The sequence below is a fragment of the Pezoporus occidentalis genome, unplaced genomic scaffold (genome assembly GCF_034315485.1).
Source record: "Pezoporus occidentalis ecotype Australia unplaced genomic scaffold, CSIRO_AGI_Poc_V1 ctg1, whole genome shotgun sequence".
NCBI lineage: Eukaryota > Metazoa > Chordata > Aves > Psittaciformes > Psittacidae > Pezoporus > Pezoporus occidentalis.
In genome coordinates, this window is record NW_026912778.1 from 6,653,790 (window position 1) to 6,661,354 (window position 7,565).

Sequence of the window (7,565 nt, forward strand, 5' to 3'; positions counted from 1 at the left end):
TCAGGGACATGACAGTTACGTTGCTCCTTGTCTCTTCCAGGTAGCCATTTTTCACTTCACACCCCTGGCCTTCCCATCAAATCCTTGTTCCATTCAACTTCTTCCTCTTTTATTCTATCTTCTCAACTACATACAATTTCTAGCTCCTGTACTTATTTTCCCACTTTTCTTGCTCCCTTCTTCCCCATTTTTATTCAGTCATAGTGACCCTTTCTTTCATCTTCTCCTCTCTGGTATCATTTGTGGCTCCCCATAAATGATAGCAGAGAAACCCTCCCAACCCTCTCCAGGATTTAGGAAATCAAAGAAGGAGCCCTGACGATACATGATTACTTGCTTTTGGTGATCTTCAGTCTCTTTCAATCCCCTAAACATTTTTCATCAGTTGTGCAGACAGACCTGACTAACAGCTTTAATTCTGCTGTCAAACAGCTGGCTTTTCTCAATTCACTCATCTCTTACAAATTACTCAAGGCACAGTCACTCCTCAGCCAACTTTTGTGGAGAGGCTTGGCCCTCTCAGGCTATGTTCACGTTAGCAAGTAGTAGGATGAAACAGGAATGAAGACAAGGATTGAGGTATTTAATACATACTTGTTTGTACAAGTTTACTTCAGTGAGGACATGAGGAGAGCCCTCAAAGAGTTGGGAATCCCTCCTTGAGGAAGCACAGACACTTCCCTTCCTCCACTATGGTGAGTCATGCCATGCTCAAACTTTCTGTCTTCACTGTAAGGAAAAACCTCACCTTGAAAAGCTAGCTGTACTTCAACAGCTAGAGAAGAAAACCCCCCATTCCTGTATCCTCCCATTCATCTGAGTATTGAGAAGCCTAAACCCCGGTTCAAAAAAGGAGCAGAAAATACTTCTTTTCTGTCCTTAAAAGACAGACAATTTAGGATAGAGGTGTTAATTGAAGGCAGACAAAGTAAGTAGTGCAAGCACTGAGAGCTCTTAAGGGCTGTGCACTGTGATGAGAAAGTGGTTCCTTTGCTTGATCCCAGCTCTCTCCCTATGCTCTAATTTTCTAGGCACCTGACTTGAGTCTCTGAGGTCCTCTTTGCTGAAGTGGTAAGTGCTTACAACTGCTCCAGAAGCTTGTGGGAGTTAGTTTGAAAGTGCAAGATTCAATGATGTTACTTTTCCTTCCTACCTTAAATGGGGAAAACTTAATCTAGGTTTCCTTATGTGCAGCAGCTTTCTGTATATTTTTCTTAATATCAAATACCTGAGAACCAAAATACTTTCGTTTAGGTAGCCAGCCAAAATATTTTAAAGGAACTGTAGAGAGCCTGACAGCAGAATGGCTACAGGACAAAGGGAAACTGTGTAACTTTTTGTGTGGTCCCCAGGATGTATGCTTGCTGAGATAGCACAAGAAGCTGCACCAGAACTGTATTCTGTTTTTTTTTGCCCCTTGCTTAACACCTCTTCACGGACTGAACTCTCCAGCCAGGTTACATGTTCTTCAACACTGTAATCAGGGACTCTTTAATAAAGCAATGTCTTCTTACTGCTGTTGTTTTCCTCAGAAAGCCTGTGCTACAGAGGAAGATGGGAATATGAAGATTATGAACTACAGCTGCCTGAGGTAATATGGTAATATTTCATTACTGAACTATTTTAATTGTGAGCCAAAATATTTCAGATTTTGTTTACTTTTGGAGTTGAATTTTTCCACTGTTTAATTTCCCTAAATAGATTTAATGCTATGTAGTCTGAAAATGGGCCGAGATATCTCACACTGGACATCCAAAATTAATGAAGCTGTTTTTGCTTATCCCTGTGTTGCTGGTCATAACAATTGATATAATAATAGAATGGCACCATTTTGAAGAGTTGCAAAATCAAATTAATGTTAATGCATGTGATACTGGAGGATAAACTTTGTAAAACAGTTGTCAAAGTAGGAATGTGTTCAAAAAAGATTGCTGGAGGTTCATAATTCTGGAATTAAACAGGATTTTGGTTGGAATTTGTGTATTTAATTTACTAAAACTTTGAGTTCATACTTCAGACATTAGGATTTTGTAAAGCTTTTGTAAGAGCATTGCAAATTAAATATAACTACTGAAAACATTGTACAGCATCTTTATGCAAGAACTCTTTTGAGTAAGCATAAAGAAAGTTTTTAACATGCTTCTTGTACTAGAACAAATTTGTCTTCATTTATACAATACTACAGTATTTCATAGCTCTATTCATCATAGAATAGTTTGGGTTGGAGGGGATCTTAAAGATTATCTAGCTACAACCCCTCTGCCATAAGCAGGGACATCCCCACTACAGCAGATTTCTGAACAACACAAGCAACTTGCTAACAATAAGTGTGACCTTTAATAAGCTTATAACTGGATTTCACTGTTTCCAAGGTGGTGGTAGGGAGGAGCAAGTATTCTTACCAGCTGCAATCTTCAGTCTTTTTTAGTGCTGTCAGGCCAGAAATATTCACTCTTGGCTCTTCTTTGGGATACTAATCTGTCCATGCTGTGCACTGTCAGGTTTGGATTGCAGAGACAATCATATTGTTTCTATGCGTTTATTGGCACTGTTATACCTGCTCATACGCAAGCAACATAACCCACCCAAGATACCCCTGGTTACTCAGGAACTGTAAAGTTTGGTGATGACATTAAGTCTCAGCTTTGGAAATGGTGCTGTTTTTAGTAGTAGCACATGCTTGTCTATTACTGTGGTGTGTTAATGACATGTATGGCTTTGTCAGAATTGTCTTAAAAATGTCTGGAAGGGATCTTTACTGTATGCATTTACAGTTCTTGCTCCTTGTCAATTGGAGGAGACACTACGGCTTAATAGGCTCATACACAGATTTTATAGGATGTCAGAACAAAATGATTTTTTATTGAGGAAGGGTCAAACAAGTTGTGCTTTTTGTTGTATCACACTAAACAATATAAGAAGCATGTTAAAAAAGCTCAGGGCTCTCACTAGAAGGCAAAGGCTATGAGAAATGATTTAAAGCTACATTATCCTGTTTCTAATTCCTTTTCTTTCTTCCTGCGGAAATGTAATTGCAAGAGGCTGGGAGAAGGGATTGGAGCATTGGCTTCTATGTCAGCCTTGAAGAGTCATAAAGTCTCTTTTATGGGTTTCTCTCTAGCCCAGTTCTATTTTTCCAAATTAGAGGAGACAATATGACAATCTTAGCTAGCTCTGATCTTACATCTTAATTTGCAAACTCAGCAGCAATATCAGTGACCAACTTCACTGGATATGAGGAAATATTTTTGAATTTAAACAATTTTCCACTGACCTCCAGTAAAGGCCTTTTTTATAATTGTCTGCATGTTTCCTTAAAGACCTCCTCCCCCTCAAATTCAATAGGCTTTGATAATAAATATTCTGGATAACTAATGTCTGTCTCAGTTAAGATGTCTGTTAGATCTTAGATATAGAAGTCAAATATGCAGCTGGAAGTTTCAAACAATAAATTAATTAATTGTGATTCTTTCTGAATTAAGCACAGCAAACAGACACTATGAATAAATTTAGAATTCTGTGAAGCAGTTGAAGCTTCTTCTGAGAACTGGCTCAGATTGGTTTGTGTAACTTGAATAAACTTAAACAAATGTCATTATGTATAAAACCCCAACAACCCAACAGTTCCCTGTATCACTATTCCTTCACGTTTCCTGGCATCATTTAATAAAATACTTGAAGTTCCAGCATTTTGCTGCTGCTGCTGGTATACCTTGGTCATGACCTGGAAGGACCACCCACTCTTGTAAAAGAGAGCGTAAGTCTGTCTCTATGCTAATTTGATTTTAGACCTCCTTTGAAGAAAAAATACAGGTATCCTTCAGTCAGCTTCAGTCTGGGCTGAGCTACTTCTGTGATGCAAGTTTTGGTCTGTAGAAGTCACTTATGGCTGTTTGCATAAGGCAGAGGGTGTTTTGTGTGTGTATGTGTGAAGGAGAAGAGAAACTTTTATTGGTGCTTTTGTTTCTTTTCCACTTGAAGAAAAGCCAGGTATTTTTCTACTTATGTTTGAAAAAATGTCCAAGAAAAACAAAAGCACTAATATTAGCCCAAATGAATCTTTAGTTAATGAGATGTGATTGATTACTTTGAAAGGAAAAAAGTAATATACTATGACATATAAATCTAAATGTACTGGTTAAAGCTCTAAATAATTTTATTTCCCATAAAAGAAGCACTTGTAATTAGGAATGAAAAATGCAGTAAGCTGATGAAGAGAAAATAAATTTATTGAAGTGATTTTGCAAATCATGGTTAATTGAGCCACAAACAAAGCAGCAAATAAAGGAAATAATGTGGTAATTGAAACCCTCATCCCTTATTGGCATACATTATGGCTTGCTATCTTTTAGCAGTATTAAATCATTGTATGTGAACGTTGCCAAAAAAACTCTTCATTTCCTTTTAGTGACTTCTTACTGCCCTCAGCTGAAGTTTAATAGAAAAGGAAGGACATGATGTAGTTTTAATGACAGGAAACCCATGGCTTCCAAATGAATAAATTCCATCACTGGCTGCCACAAAGTGTGCTAATTATTTCCTTTGATAAATTAAAAGCCGTAAAAGTCCAAAGTATATAGCATGTGGTTTACAGTTATAGTCTGCCTGTCTGCATTATTGAAAGTTCATATAAACCTCATTATTTTAATTTAATAAACATTATAATTATTTTTTACACCAGTAGGCTGTATAGAAAGCATATGTCAAAGATAAACTTGTCTGACAGGAGGGTAAACCGTCCACAAAATGAATAAGCAAAGAACATGGTGTGTCATGTTGTGATAGGTCAGATTTTTAATGATACTTTTGAATGAGCAGATGCTTAAATATTTTTCAGCTTTATAAACCAGAGACTAGTGAACTAACTCTATCTTGTAAATGAGTATTTCATTCTGTAAAGTGTGCTTTGATGAACAATACAGTTCCTTGTGTTTTAGAACAGAAGCAAAGAAAACTTGGGAAAAATTCAGGGAAATGTAGAGAGGAAAATGGAGATTTTATAATAAACATTGAAAGTCAAATAAAATAAAATCCTATTCTATCTGAAGGAATGAAACAGATATCCAACAGCGATGTAAATAACCAGAAGTGGTTTTTTTTCTTAAGAAAGATCATATTCAATGAGGGTCTGAATATTTTTAATGACTATTGTACTAATGACATTCAGGCCTGCTCAGTACCTCACAGGATTAGACCTTAACCTTAATACAGATAAAAGAAAAAAAAGAAAAGAAGAAGACTGAAGAATGAGAAGCAAACCCAGTTTTTAGAGGTTATGGAAGTTCATGTTGGGTTATGATTCTAAAACATTTTAAAAAGCAAACACTTTTAGGTTAGCCAATCGATCCAGTACTGTTACAGTACTGTATCTTTTGCTGAGTGTAATTTAATGCACCTGACTCCAACTGTAAACTGATTCAAATCTGCTTTTAAAGTGGGGAAAAAAAAAAAGAGAATTTAGCTGGACTGTATTACTAATTTTGCTAAGCATAATGATTCAGTAATGAGACTAGGAGTTTCTGGAGACATGAGACAGCAGTGGCATGCCAGAATAGAGGGCATAGTATCACACATCAGATATGTGGAACCAGCAGACAGATGTACAGAACTAGGTCTGGCAGGACCAGGAAAAAGCAAAAGACAGGCAAACCACTTTGCTCTCTTAAATTTAAAATGCATGTTATAGACAGCAATTAGAGATACTAATAAAAATTACAGGAATTGGAGCACGTATTGTTTTTCCATGGTATTGGACCAAATCTGTTGCAGAAGTGGGTATTCAGAGAGCTGTGTCTTACAGCTGGGGAGCTGCAGCTCCCAAATGACTGGATCAAATGGGTATTGTTACAGATTATATTGGAGAGATCTTTTGTTCTGCTTATTGGTCTATACTGTCTCCTTAACATAAGTCAAACCCTATGGACCAATACAAATGTACAGCTGGTCTGATTTGTGCTGGAGAGCAGCTTTCCTGCAAACCTATAGGGAATATTGAGACCAGTTGCCATGTATGTCAATGACGAATTAGTTTAGTAGTTCCGTGTGAAACTAAGAATGTATTTCACTTTTGCTTAGAAGTGTATGCTTAGACTTTATGAAGAAAATTCAGACTTGCATGTGCTACAGGGCTGAAGCCAGTGGAATTGTTTCTGAGTGTCAGGGATGCTGACTTGATGTTATACTGACTCTATGTATCAGCTAGAAATTGCCAGTTTCGTGTCTGACACTGCACTATGTTATGGGGAAATGTGTTGCTCTCTGGAACAAAAAAAAAAAAAGGAAAAGTACCTAACTTTATGAGCAAGTGCCTGATTCTGCTTCTGAGAGACATTATTCTTCCCTTCAGTGAACTGAAATGGAAACATATCACATTTTTTGTTTGATGTGCTATACCAGCACTTTTCTGTCATTTCATTTTCACACAGTAACACAAGAAATAATTTTGAGGGAAATCGAAAGGGTAAGAAGTTTTCTGAATCTTTTTAGTTGAAAAGGAGTTTGAAAGAGAGCTGGGGGAGGTGTTTTAATATTCTTTCAGAAGTAATTGGTGTTGCAAGGAAGTGTAGGAGGCTGAATTCTTCCACATTGCAACATATTGCAGCCTCAGAAAAATACCATAAGTTCTAGCTGAAATATTCTTAGTTGCAAAGATTTAAATAAAGTCATTTGAAAGTGCCAAATCTGTAGTAGTGCTTGCAAGAATATCTCCCTGAAGGACACTCTCCTTTTATGTTTATATGTCACTACTCCTCTTTAATAATAAACCTATGAAAAAAGTGAATAAAGTGCTATAAATAGCATATATGAAGACATATTAGTGCCTGATTGGAAAATGCTGACACACTTTGAACATGCAAAGGAATTCTGTTCCTTTGCTCTTCCTTTATATTTTTCCATCTTTTTTTAATTAATGAGAGGAAGACAAGATTACTGCTTCTTTAGAGATTATTTCCTTCATTGAGTTTTCCTTCTGTAGTCATAACAAATCTGCTTGTAAGATGAAAATGGCTCACATATCAGTTAACTATGCTTATTTTCATGGTATTTTACTTGGGAGAATAATTAACTTTTTTATTAAGACTGCTGTGAAACTAGTTATAAAGACCAAAATATATTGTAAAATACTAGTGGGACTTGAATACCTGATTAATATTAGCACCATAGAGTAAAAATATTTTGTTTTAAAGATTTTCATTATCTTTTTATTATTTCTTCTCATAGTTGACCTTCAGAAAATATGTGCTTTGAATCTTAAATTTTATAGACATTGATTTTTCTCTTTGATAACATACTGTATTTAGAGAGAGATACATGAACAACATTTGTATCAGGGACAGAAAAACTGTTGTCTGTAAATTGTGTGGAAATATAAGACAAATCAGTCTTGTTGTACAAAGGCAATCTGTGATGGGCATTATATTTACAGAGCAGATAGAAAGGGAAAGACAGGGTTGTTGTGAAAATCCTTCTGTCTTACCATTTGTCAGGGGTTAAAGAAGGCCCTGAGGGAGCTGGAAAGGACTATGATCAAGTTGATAATCTGTCACTTGCTGGCTTTTCAGTCA

General features: G+C 36.4%; 1 long non-coding RNA gene across 1 annotated transcript; it reads left to right on the forward strand.

Moving 5' to 3' along the window:
* The first annotated feature begins 977 nt into the window (after positions 1-977).
* Positions 978-6,575, forward strand: LOC134163370 (uncharacterized). Its single transcript, XR_009964768.1, has 4 exons — positions 978-1,071; positions 1,533-1,591; positions 3,682-3,757; positions 6,127-6,575. It is a non-coding gene; the product is annotated as an uncharacterized LOC134163370 (long non-coding RNA).
* Positions 6,576-7,565: the final 990 nt, after the last annotated feature.